Genomic DNA, 11,671 nt, shown 5'->3' on the forward strand with positions numbered 1-11,671 from the left:
AGGATTAATGAACACACTGTCTTGACCATTCACAGGGCACATGATTATTCCCACACAGTATTGACTATCCTAAAGCCACGGGATTGTTCACACACAGTATTGACCATTGTCAGGCCATAGGATTATTCACACACAGTGAAGACCATCTTCCGGCCACAGGATTGTTCCCACACAGTATTGTCCAACCTTAGGCCACAGGATTATTCGCACACTTTATTGACCATTCTCAGGCAATAATATTTTTCACACACTGTATTCACCATCCTCAGGCCAGAGGATTATTCACACACTGTATTCACCATCCTCAGGCCAGAGGATTATTCACACACTGTATTCACCATCCTCAGGCCAGAGGATTATTCACACACTGTATTCACCATCCTCAAGCCAGAGGGTTATTCACACACTGTATTCACCATCCTCAGGCCAGAGGATTAGTCACACACAGTATTGAACATATTCAGTCCACTGGATTATTCTCACACAGTATTGACTATTCTTAGGCCAAAAGGTTATTCCAACACAGTATTGGACATTCTCAATCCACATGATTATTCGCACACATTATTCACTACCCTCAGGCCACTGGATTATTAACACACAATATTGACCATCCACGGCTCACAGGATGATTATCGCACAGCATTGACAATCCACAGTCCACATTATTATTCACACACAGTATTGCCCATCCTAATGCAAAGACTTATTTACACAGTATTTACGATTCACAGGCCACAGGATTAGAGACACACAGTATTGACTGGCCTCAGTCCACAGGATTATTCACACATGGTATTGAGCATACACACAGTACTGAACATTCACAGCACACAGGATTATTCACACAATGCATTGAGCATACACACGGTACTGAACATTCACAGCACACAGGATTATTCACACAATGCATTGATCATGCACAGTCCAAAGGATTATTCCCACACAGTATCAACCATCCTCCATCCACAGGATTGCTCATACACAGTATATACCATCCTAAAACCATAGGATTATTCACAGAGTATTGACCATTCACAGTCCACAGCAATATGCACACACACCATTGACCATTCATAGGGCACAGGATTATTCACACCCAGTATTGAACAACCTCAGGCAACAGGATTAATTACATACAGTTCTGACCATCCTCAGGCCACAGGATTGTTCACACATAGTATTGACTATCCTCAGGCCAAGGGGCTTCCACACACGGTATTTACGATTCACAGGCCACAGGAGTAATGAACACAGTGTCTTGACAATTTACAGGCCACAGGATTATTCATACACAGTATTGACTATCCTCATACCACAGGATCATTCATTCACTGTACTGACCAACCTCAGGCTAGAGGAGTATTCTCACACAGTATTCAACATTCTCAACCAACAGGATTATTCCCACACAGTATTGACCAGCCTATGGCTACAGCATTAATGAACACACTGTATTGACAATTTACAAGTCACAGGATTTTACACACACAGTATTGACCATCCTCAATCCACAGGATTGTTCACACACAGTATTGACAAACCTCAGGCCACAGGATTATACACACACAGTATTGAACATCCTCAGGTCACAGGAGTATACGCACACATTATTGACCAGCCTCAGGCCTCAGGATTAATCACACACAGTATTAAACAACCTCAGGCCAGAATAATATTCACACACAGTACTGACTATCCACAGAACAAAGGATTATTCCTACACAGTATTGTCCATCCTCAGGCCAAAGGATTATTTACAAACAGCATTGATAGTACACAGGCCACGGAATTATTCACACACAGTAATGACCATTCACAGGCCACTGTCTTATTCACACAGAGTATTGGTTATCCTCAGACCAAAGGCTTATTTACAAACAATATTGACCATGCAAAGCCCACAGGATTACTCACACATAGTATTGACCATTCAACAGGCTACAGGATTATTATCACACTGCATTTACCATCCACAGGCCACAGGATTATTCACACACAGTATTACCCATCCTTCAGCAAAGAGTTAGTCACACACAGTATTGACCATCCTTCGGCCAATGGTTATTCACACACAGTATTTACAATTCAAAGGCCATAGGGTTATTTACACACAGTATTGACTGCCCTCAGGACACAGGATTTTTCACACTCTGTGTTGAGTATTCACAGTGCACAGGATTATTCACACATAGTACTGAATAACCTCAGGCAACAGGACTAATTACACAAAGTTTGGACCATCCTCAGGCTAAGGGTTATTCACACACAGTATTGACCATTCACAGGCCAAAGGATAATTCACAAACTGTGTTGACCAATCTCAAGCCACACGGGTATTTACACAAAATATTCAACATTCTGAGCCCACACGATTATGCACACACTTTATTGACCAGCATGTGGCCACAGGATTATTCTCACACTGTATTGATCATCCTCAGGCCACAGGATTATTCACACATTTTATTGACATATGTCAGGCCACAAGATTATTCTCACACAGTATGGACCACCCTCAGGCCAAAGGATTATTCACACACAGAATTGATCATCCGCAGGCCACAGGATTATTCTCACATAGTATTGATCTTTCTCAGGCAACATGATTATTTACACACAGAATTGACCAACCGCAGACCACAGGATTATTCTCACACAGTATGGACCACCCTCAGGCCAAAGGATTATTCACACCAGAATTGATCATCCTCAGGCCACAGGATTATTTTCACATAGTATTGATCTTTCTCAGCCAACAGGATTATTTACACACAGAATTGACCAACCGCAGACCACAGAATTATTCTCACACAGTATTGACCATTCTCTGGCGACAGGATTATTCACATACCATATTGTCCATCCACATGCCAAGGGTTATTCACACAGATTACCGGCCACACAAAGTGAGAGTGTTAGAGGTGCTCAGAGGAGCAAACAGAGATGCGGAGTGTTGTGGCGACTGGAAAAGGGTCTGAAAAGGATTTTACAGTGGCAGGGTGGACTGTAGTTATTGTGAAAAACCACAGAAATAGCGATTATTGTACTGAGTGCAGGATGAGATTATTGAGATTCGGCATGTTATCAAGACTAGAGCAATTTACAAATATGAGGAATCATCAGAATTGGAGTAGGGATCAAATTAATAGTGGGATTGTGGGCAGGGTTAAGGTTATAGAAAAAAGAACTTTTCTGGGAATTACAAGCATTCATGGCCCAGGCACAGATAAGTTGGACCGAAAGGAACGTTTCCTTAATGAATGACTCCATCCCATGACAAAAGTTAGCGTGATCGGGGGAAGTGTGGAATATAAAGATCCCAGGATTCAAAACCATCTCCTTGGGGGAGGCCTGCTTTCCCCGCTTTTGTACTGATCCTCACTAAGACAGCACTGGCCTGGATTGATAACTGTCAACTTCCTATATTGACATAGGAAGACTCAATACAGCAGAGAAGAAAGTAAACAAGAGAGTGGGGATTGAGCCTGGGACCATCACACTCTGTGTTCACCCTTCAACTCTGTACCTATGTCATGTCCTCCATACCAAAGATCGATCGCTGAAATGCTCTCTGCTCTGTTCACTGTGAGTGGGCCTATCTCGCTGCAGGATTTCTTGAAGGCTCCAGGTCTCCCTTCCCTCTGAATGAAATGTATCCCAATCTGCTTTGGGAGGTAAGGGAGGAGATTGTTGGGGCCCGGGTGGATATATTTAATACATTGCTGACCACGGATGAAATGCCGAATGACTGGAGGATAGCAAATGTGGTTCCTTTGTTCAAGAAGGGCAGCAGGGATAGGCCAGGAAATGACAGAGCAGATCGGTCACCCCATTAGAGGAACGATGTGTAAGATTTGGAAAGGGTTCAGTGGAGATTTACTAGGATGTTACCTGGTATGGAGGGAATGTGATATGAGGAACTTGAAGCTGTTTTTGTTTGAGTGAAGACGTTTCAGATGAATTAATTGAGATATTAAGATAATCAGAAAGTGAAATGGATTGGACAGTGAGAGCCTTTTCCCTCAGATGGCAATACCGAGCATGAGGGGGGATAGCTTTAAATTGAGGGGTGAAAGATATATGACAGATGTCAGAGATAGTTTCTTTACTCAGGGTAGTAGGAGCATGGAACAGACTGCCTGCAACAGGAGTAGATCTGCTCACCTTAAGGGCATTTAAACGGTCATTGGATAGTCACATGGATGAGAATGGAATAGTGTTGGCTACTTGGGCTTCACATTGTTGCGCCAACCTGTGGAACCCATCGAGAGCCGAAGGGCCTGTACTGTGCCGCCGTCTTCTATGTTCTAGAGGGAATAAATATAAGGTGAGAGGGGAAAGACTTAAAAGGGATTGGAGGAGAACATTTTTCACACAGAGGATGGTGCAGGTGGTAGGGAAAAGTACAATAACAACATGTAAAAAAGATTTGGGCAGAAACATGGAGAGGAGAAGGTTTGAAGGGATTTGGGTCAAATGCAGGGAAATGCGACTCGGTCAGGGACTCTGGTCAACATGGATGAGTTGGATCGAAGGAAATATTTTCGTGCTGCATGACTCAGTCTCCTCCTCCAGTAACTGGAGACAACCGAGATAAGGCATGTTGTAGACACTGAAGCAAGTTACAGTGATAGGGATAGTAACCTGGAATGCAGTACGTTTCAAATACGTGGAGTGACTATTGGGATAGGAGGAGGTTACAGGGATACGAACTGTTATTGGAGTTAAAAATTATTGAAGACACCAGTCCACAAAACATGCCAAAGGTGCAGTGTTGGAGTGTAGCAAGTTTTAGTACAACAGAACTTAAAGTTGGGATGGGGATTGTGCATGGGGTGGGCCTGTACTGTATTCCCCCTCCAGATCTGTATCGATGTCATGTCTTGTTAACAGAGGTTTGGAGCCTTCTCATTCCTCTCTTCTCAGTTATCGAAACTGGATGAAGTTATCAATACCGAGGGTTGAAGAATTAGTAAGGACTCTTCAGACTGGCCAAGGTTACAGGTAGAGAGAGCTGTTGGGACTGGAAGAGGTGACAGTCCTCAATAGGATGGGACACATTCACGGATGATTTTAGTGACTGCAGGAGGTTACAGAGTTAAGAAGGCTAGTAGTGATGGGAGGAGGTCACAGAGATAGATAAGATTGCAGAGATTGGCCAAGGTTACAGATCTGGGGAACGGTCATGTGGCTTCAAAGGGAGGATGGGCAGGAATGGCTGTGGGAGCTGGAGGGATTTATACAAATAAGGAGGTTTATAGGGATGGTAGAAGGTTCATGGGAGTGAGGTGCTGTAGGATAGGATGGAGGAGTGCTGTGGGGACTGGAGAAGTTTGCAGTGATATCATATGATGGAAAGGCTTGAGGAAGGTACAAGCCTTTGGTAACGGCTGGAGGATATTAAAGAGACAGGGTGGGCTGTAGGTACTGAACATTTTGACAGAGATAAGGATAAGGTAGTGTTTGGGGATAATGACCATAATTCTGTACGTTTTGAAGTCATGATGGAAAGAGCTAAGGATCATGCAGAAGTTGTGTGTCCAAATTTGGGGAATGCTACTTATCATTTCATTATCACTATCACTGATCATTATTACTAGCATTAGACAGGATTTGAAAAATATAGACTCAGAGGAACTATTTACAGTCGAGCCTACAATTGGAAAGAGGAGTATTTTCAAGTGATACAGTGAGAATTCAGGGCCAGCGTGTACCATGAACAGTGAATGACAAAGGCACCAAGTTCAGCGAATACTCATCAAGTGATATTGTGAGTTTGGTAAAGAAAATACAGTGCAATCAAACCAGGTGAAGCCCTTCAACAACTATAGAGAGTGCAAGGGGGTCCTTAAAAATGAGGGGCACTCAATGGCCATGAAACCTCCTTGGCAGACACTAGTAAGGAAAAGGTACAAGATATTATATGACGAGAGGCAGAGTAAGAAGATGCCCAGCTAAAGAGTGCGGTCTGTTGGAAACCAAAGGGACGATCTGCGCATGGAGCCAGAGGAAGTAGCTGAGGTCTTCAATGTATGCTTCCCATCTGTATTCACACAGGAGAAAGACACTGTAGCCCAGGGATTTCAGTCAGGATGGTGAGACTCGAGAACATGTTAAGATCAATAAGGAGATATTAAATGCTTTCACAGGCATAAAAGGGGAGAAATCACCAGTGCCCAATGAAATGTATTGCAGGCTGCAGTGGGAGGTAAGGGAGGAGATTGCTGGGGCCCTTTTGGATCTTTTTAATACTTTGCTGACCATAGGGATATTGGGTAAAAATTGGGAACAATTCTGAGGGTCAAGATGTATCAACATTGAAAATGAAGGAACAGATTCAGGACAGATTTTGTAAAGGAGAATCCTGTCTGATGAATTCAATTGAGTTTTTTTGAAAAGTTATCTAAAATTATTTATGAGAGTAGTGCAGATGATGTGGTTATCCTGGCGTTTGGTAAGGCCTTTGACAAGGTCTCAGTCAATATGTAAATGGCCCAACTGGAGAAAGGAGCGAAACCTGACCTCCCCTTGGGAAACAAGGTAGGGAATAGGACTGAGGTGTTAGTGAGGGAGCACTTTGGCAAAGTGACCGCAATTCTATTAGTTTGAAAATAGCTTTGCTGAAAGACAGGCCTGATCCAAACGTTAAAGTTATAAAATGTGGCAAGACAAATCTTGATAGTATTAGACATTAACCTTTTTAAAAGTTGATTAGAGTGTCTATTTGCAGGTAAAGGGAATTCTGACAATTGGGAATATTTTAAATGTGAGATAAAAGGACCGTTGAGCACCAGCATGTTCCTGTTTGTGTGCAGCTCAATGCTGACAGTTTTCAGAAACACTGGCTGTCGACTGAGACTCTGCTCAAGGAAAAGGGGGCACATGTCAGGTATAGCCAGCTGGATCAAGGGAATCCCTGAGGAGCATAGGGGCTGTAGGAATACTCTTTGGATTGAAATCAGGAATGCAGAAAGGGGACATGAAATAACTTTGACACATAAAGTTAAGGAGAATCCAAAGTGTATTAAGAGCAAAAGAAGAGCTCAGGACAAAACCGGTATTCTTAATGATCAACAAATCCAACGACGTGTGGAACTACAAGATCCTAAACAAATATTTCACTTTGGAACTTACCGTGGATAAGGTCTGGGGCGCTCATTGTTTGGCCTGACCACTATTGGAATATTGTGTGCAATTCTGGTCTCAATGCCATCGGATGGATGTTGTGGAACTTGAAAAGGTTCAGAAGAAATGAATAAGGATGTTGCCAGGGTTGGAGGGTTTGCGCTACAGAGAAAAGCTGAAGAGACTGGGATTATTTATACTTTAACATGGGACGCTGAGGAGTTATCTTATAAAGGTTTCTTAAAATCATGATGAGCATGGAAAAGGGTCAATAGATAAAGACTTTTCTCCGGTCGTGGGGGGGTGAGTCCAAACCTACAAGGCATAGCTTTAAGGTGAGAGGAAAAGATTTAGAAGGGACCAAAGGGACAGCTGTTTCCTGCAGAGGTTGGTATATATATATATATATATGATATAAACTGCCAGAAGAAACGGTGGAGGCTAACAGAAATATATTTAGCAGGCATCTGGATGTGTATATAAATATCAGGATTTTAGAGGGATATTGACAAAGTTCTGGCAAATGGGTTTGACAAACGTCATGGAGGAGTTGGACCAAAGGGTCAGTTTCCATGCTGTACATCTCAATGACTCCATGTCTTGAAATGAGTCCACATTATAGAAGAGGCGGTGTTGGAAGATTTAAAACATAGAGGTAGATAAATCCCCAGGACCTGATCAAATGTATCTCAGAACATTGTGGGAAGCTGGGGAAGAAATTGTAGGGGCCTGAGCAGTGATATTTGTGGCATTCTGGGCAGTGATGGAGGTTTTCTGAGTTTACAAAGGGATCTTGATGAAATGCGTGAATGGCTGAAAAACTGCAGACAGAGTTCAATTCGGGTAAATGCGAGGTAATACATTTAGGTTACAACAAACAAGGGTCGAGCTTTCACAATTAATGGTAGGGTCTTCAGTAGTGTTGTACGCCTTGGGGTTCAGGTACGTAGTTCTTTGAAGTTTGCCACAAGGAGAGACAGGATGGTTATAAATGGTACTTGCCTTCATTGTTCAGTCATTCGAGTTTAGGAGTTTGGGAAGTCGTGTGTAGATTGTACAGGACATTGGTAAGGCCTATTCTGGAATACTCTGCCCAGTTATAGGAAGGATATTAAACTGGAGAGGGTTCAGATCACATTTACCAGGATGGTGATGGGTATAGAAAGTTTCAGTTATAAAGGAAGGTTGTATAGTCTGGGACATTTTTCACATGAGCCTGGAGATTGAGAGGTGAGCGTATAGAAGTCTATAAAATAATGAGGGATATAGATAGAGTTAACGTGACTTGTCTTTTCCCAACAGCAGGTCATTTTAGAACTAGGGGCTACATTTCTTAAGGTTAGAAGGGAGAGATTTAAAATCAGAAAACATAAGGAGCAAACTGTTAGAGTGTGTTTTGTGTGTGGAATGAAATTCCCAAGGAAAGGGTGATTGTGTGTACAATTACAAAGCTTGAAATATTAGTACAGGAATAGGAAAGGTTTGAAGGGGTGTGATCCAGGAAGAGGCAGGAGGGACGAGGTTAGTTTAAGATTATGGTCGGTATCAACCCAACAGTCAGTTTCTGTGCTGTATGACTGTCTGACTATGAAAATAATTTTGTGCCCTTATTTAAGAAAGACTGCAAGGGGAAGCCAAGGAACTGCAGACTGAGGAGACAGAAATCAAGGATGGGTAAGGTGTTGGAGATCATTCTGAGACATAGGAGTTACATGCATTTGGAAAGACAGGACTGATTACAGACAGTTAGAGAGGCTTTGTGCGCAGGAAAACATGCCTCACAAACTTGCCTGAGTTTGTTGAAGATGTGACCAAGAAAAGAGATGGAAGCAGAGCAATAGACATTGTTTCTGGGTTCAGCAAGGCCTTTGAAAGGGTTGAGCAGGCTTCACGGGTTAGTAAGGTTCGGTCACATGGGTTCAGGGAGAGCGACCCAACTGGATGCACAATGGGTTTGATAGGAGGAGGGAGAGAGTTGTTCAGACTGGAGGCCTTCGACCAGCAGTGTGCTGTAAGGATTGGTGCTGGGGCCACCAATGTGCATCATTTATATAGAGGATCTGGGTAAAAATATAGGAGTCACTGTTTGTATGTTTGCGGATACCAAAATTAGTGGAAGAGTGGGCAGGGAATATAGTTATCGAAGGGGATGGTAATCAACTGGGCCAGTGGGACAAGGAATGAAAGATGGAATTTAATTCATGTGTTGGATTTAGTTAAGACAAACCAGGGAGGACTAAGACAGGTAATGGTTGGGCTCTGGACAATGTTGTTGAACAGAGAGAGACCAAGGGGTGCAGTTACACTGTTTTGGAATGGAATCACAGGGGGACAGGGTGGGGAAAGCAGCATTTGGCACACTTGTCTTCATTGGTCAGAGCACTGAGTACATGAGTTGGAGATATTTGTAACATTGTCGTCAATATTTCTCCTGGGTAAAGGAGGCTACGGGGTGGCCTTATAAAGGTTTATGAAACCATATAGAGCCTAAATAAGGTGAAAAGCCAAGGGTAGGCGAGTCCGAAGCTTGAGGCATAAACGTGAGGTGAGAGAGCAATGATTTAAAGAGGGAGCTGAGGGGCAACATTTTGCACAGAGGATGGTGCATAGACGGAATGGACCGCCAGAGGAAATGGGAAAAACAAGTACAATTACAACATGGAAAAGATACTTGGGCAGGTACATGGAGAGGAGAAGATTGGAAGGGGTATGGGCGAAACACAGGCAAATGCAACTCATTCCAATTAGGAAACTGCAAACAAAGAGTCATGCAGCACAGAAACAGGCCCGATGTCCCAGTTGTTGGAGGAGGAGACTATCGAGACAAGGCATGTTGTAGAGACTGAAGCAAGTTACAGCGATACGGATGGTCGTCTAGACTGGAGGTTTCAAATATGTCAATTAATTGGTAAGAGGGGAGGGGATGACAGAGATAGGAACTGTTATAGGAGTTAGAATGATTGAAGACACTGGTCCACAAGATGACCCATAGATACAATGTTGGAGAGGGAATAGAGAACAGAAAGATCCCAGGCAGCATTACCACTCTCTCATGTGAGGCCTGCATTCCCCTCTGTTGTCCTGGTGCTCACCAAGATAGCCCACGTCTAGATTGAAAACTGGGAATTCCCGATGCTGTCTCAGTGCAACAAAACTTAAAGTAGGGGTGGTGTATGAGCCTGGGGTGTGCCTGTACTTTGCTCCCCCTCCATCACTATGTCTATGTCATGTCTTGTTAGCTGATGTTTGGAGCCCTCTCATTGCTCTCTGCTCTGTGCACTGTGAGTGATCTTACCTGGCAGCAGGATTTATTAAAGGCTCCCGACCTCCCTGACTTTCATCTCACTGGCTGACCAATCATCTTTCCAACCAGCAGTTGGCAAGTCTATTGAGTCAGGAACTCCCCGAGTACCTGTAGAAGACACAGAAATAAGCAGAGTCGGAAATTAGACTGATGCTGTGAGGGTTACACATGTAGAATGGCCCACAGAGATCTGGGAAATTCTAGTCTCCATCCCTGGCCTGTGCTGCCTCATCTCTCTGGAGTGGAGAATTCTGTTGGCTCAGGATCTGGAGTAGCTGCAAGAGTGAGAGACACTGACAGAGGCAGCAATTAGACGCATACAGTGAGGGTTCACACATGGAAAAATACTGACTGATAGCACCAGAGTTCAGGATCAAATAATTGTGTGGGAAGAAAGGGTTTTGATTCATGTTGCACTTAGATATACAAACTGTGAGCAGGCGAAGTGATGGCCTCGTGCCATTATTGTGTGACAATTTATCCAGAAAGTCAGCAAGTGTTCTCTGGACACAGGTTCAAATCCCACCATTGCAAATGATTGAATGTGAAGTAAATGCTTCAAAAAAGATGTAATAAAAAACCTGTAAGTGAGTATTAAACAATTGCTGATGTTAAGAAAAATCCACCGGGTGCATTTAAGTCTTTAGTGAAGTAATCTAAGATGGGTCTGGGATATCACAGGTATTACAGAAACAACAGCTGAGGGAGGGACAGGACAGGCAGCTCAATGTTCCAGGGGACAGATGCTGCAGGAAGGACAGAAGGGGAGCTGAGAGAGGAGGAGAGCTGCTGGTTCTGATGGGGTGAAACATCCCAGCAGGACTGAGAGAGGATATTCCTGCAGGATCGCCCAGTGAAGCTGTGTTCGTGGAATTGATCAATAACAATGGGGCTTCCCTTTCCTCTGATTGTTCTACAGACCCCGATAACCCCGCCTTCCTGCCCCTTGACCTTCTCAAGATGGCGGCCCTGAGGCCCGGGCTCCCTCTTCCCTCAAACAAATGGCGGCCGTGACTCTGGGCCCCTTCCCTGATCAGAGACCGCCACCTCCTTACCCGGGCCTGGTGGGTCTTTTCCGAGTTTTTTTTTTCACCTTTATCCGGGACTTGTGAATTCTCTCCGCTCCTTTCTCCCGGCGAGGCTCCCACACACCGGCTCTGAGCGCCGCTTTCTGAAGCCGATCGCAGCCGCTGCCGGCCAAAGTAGCTCCATGTCTCTCTGTGTCCTGACCAATGTGAT

The 11,671-nt window shown here is 43.9% G+C and overlaps 1 long non-coding RNA gene across 1 annotated transcript; it reads right to left on the reverse strand.

Annotated features, from left to right (window-relative positions):
• Window positions 1-3,953: 3,953 nt before the first annotated feature.
• LOC140459037 (uncharacterized) lies at window positions 3,954-11,656 on the reverse strand. The gene is made up of 3 exons (XR_011953832.1): window positions 11,526-11,656; window positions 10,424-10,540; window positions 3,954-4,310 (listed from the first exon to the last, which is right to left on the reverse strand). It is a non-coding gene; the product is annotated as an uncharacterized lncRNA (long non-coding RNA).
• Window positions 11,657-11,671: the final 15 nt, after the last annotated feature.

The sequence above is a fragment of the Chiloscyllium punctatum genome, chromosome 34 (assembly GCF_047496795.1).
Source record: "Chiloscyllium punctatum isolate Juve2018m chromosome 34, sChiPun1.3, whole genome shotgun sequence".
Classification (NCBI taxonomy): Eukaryota; Metazoa; Chordata; class Chondrichthyes; order Orectolobiformes; family Hemiscylliidae; genus Chiloscyllium; species Chiloscyllium punctatum.